Source organism: Euphorbia lathyris, chromosome 5, assembly GCF_963576675.1.
Source record: "Euphorbia lathyris chromosome 5, ddEupLath1.1, whole genome shotgun sequence".
Lineage (NCBI taxonomy): Eukaryota > Viridiplantae > Streptophyta > Magnoliopsida > Malpighiales > Euphorbiaceae > Euphorbia > Euphorbia lathyris.
The window spans coordinates 6,643,916-6,645,994 of record NC_088914.1 but is presented as its reverse complement, the minus strand read 5'-3'; the positions used below and the strand labels follow the sequence as shown (position 1 = coordinate 6,645,994).

At 35.9% G+C, this 2,079-nt stretch overlaps 1 non-coding gene across 1 annotated transcript; it reads left to right on the top strand.

Moving 5' to 3' along the window:
- Window positions 1-1,693: 1,693 nt before the first annotated feature.
- Window positions 1,694-1,801, top strand: LOC136231585 (small nucleolar RNA R71). The gene has a single exon (XR_010689958.1). It is a non-coding gene; the product is annotated as a small nucleolar RNA R71 (small nucleolar RNA).
- Window positions 1,802-2,079: the final 278 nt, after the last annotated feature.

Sequence of the window (2,079 nt, the reverse complement as noted above, 5' to 3'; positions counted from 1 at the left end):
AATCAAAGGTTCTGGGTCCTTATCTTCTAGTGCCTCACTCATTATAGGTTCTATTATTTCTTCTTTTTGAACAATGTCATTTACACATTCTTCAATTAAATCAAGTTTCATACAAGCGAAATCTTCCATAGGATATTTCATCGCTTGGTTCATATCAAACTCAATCTTATCATCTCCTATTCGTAAAACTACTTTCCCTTCCGACACATCAACTAGAGCACGTCCCGTGTTCATGAATGGTCTACCAAAGATTAGCGGACAATTTACATCATATGCAAAATCTAAAATAACGAAATCGGTAGGAAAAATAAATTTGTCAACTTTAACTAAAACATCCTCAATTATACCGTATGGTCTTTTAGTGGTTTGATCCGCTAATTGCAAAACCATATTGGTACGTTTGATGTCTTCTTCTAAGCCTAACTTATTAAAAATAGATAATGGCATCAAGTTAATACTTGCTCCTAAATCACAGAGACAACTAGGAAATTCAATATCTCCCAATTTACATGGAATGGTAAAACATCCGGGATCTTTGAGTTTTGTGGGCAAATTGCTTGACACAATCGAACTGCAATCTTCAGTTAGCGAAATGGATGAAATTCCTTCCCAACTGATTTTCTTTGAAATTAAATCTTTGAGGAATTTACCATAATTGGGAATTTGCGTAATTGCATCCATAAACGTCAAATTAATATGCAAATTTTTAAGTTTGTCTAAAAATGTTAAAAGTTGTTTGTCATAGTCCTTGTTGCGAACTTTGTGTGGAAAAGGTGGTTTGGGTACAAAAGTTTTTGTACTAGAGTCAATCGGTGCATCTTTTTGTTTTAATGTATCTTCTTTGGACTTTGGTAAATCAGTTCCAGGTAAAGTCGAATTTCCGGGCATTTCCGGGCCTAAGTAGTTTTTCCCTGAACGAAGAGTGATAGCCTTAACATGCTCTTTCGGATTTTCTTCCGTATGGCTTGGAAGACTTCCCTCTTTGCGGGATGGCATTGATTTAGCGAGTTGTCCAATTTGAATCTCCAAATTATGGATGCTAGATGATTGGTTTTTAATAAGCTGATCGAATTTATTCTCGATCCGTTTAAAACCATCGTCGTGATTACTTATTTTTCCGCTCATAGCATCAATGAATTTGTCGATTTTAGAAGATAAAGTGCTAATCGAATCTCTTGATTGATTTTGATAATTAGTAGTACGATTTTGATTAGCATTGACATTATTATTGTCTCTCCAGTTAAAGTTAGGATGATTTCTCCATCCAGGATTATATGTGTTGGAATAAGGGTTATTATTTTGGTTTTGCCCTTGGACAAAATTTACCTGTTCAATTTCACTCATACCTTCGTAATCCACATCCGTTTGGATTGGTTGACCATTAGGATCACACGGTGCCATAAACCTATCAATTTTGTGCGACAAGGTAGAAAATTGGGCTTGCAACATCGCTACTGGATCAAGATTCACTATACCTTTAACTGATGATGTAGTTGAGGATGATGGTTTTGCTACTGGTATGTGTCCAAGTTCCGCGGGCCACATACTGTTGTTGATTGCCATTTCCTCCAAAAGTTCTCTTGCTTGGGCAGATGTTTTCTTCATGAATAACCCTCCAGACATAGCGTCCAATGAACCTCTAGTTGTAGGATTTAGTCCATTATAAAATGTTTGCATTAAAAGTTCAGCGGGCAATTGGTGGTGTGGGCATAAACGTTGAAGTTCTTTAAAACGTTCCCAAGCCTCATAAAGAGTTTCACTATCATTTTTGAGAAAAAGATGTTAACTCTTTAATGACTCTTGCGGTTTTTGCTAAAGGGAAAAATTTTGATAAAAATGCTTGGGCTAATTGCTCCCAAGTCTCAATTGATGCGGCTGTCATAGAAGTTAACCATTCTTTGGCTCGATCCTTCAAGGTAAAAGGAAAAAGGCGAAGTTTGATTGCTTCTGCAGTTACATCAGTAATTTTAAAAGTGTCACAAATTTCTAAGAAATTTGTCAAATGGGTATTAGGATTTTCGTTAGGTAACCCGTAAAACATTACATTATTTTGCAACATATTAAGCAACGCAGGCTTAA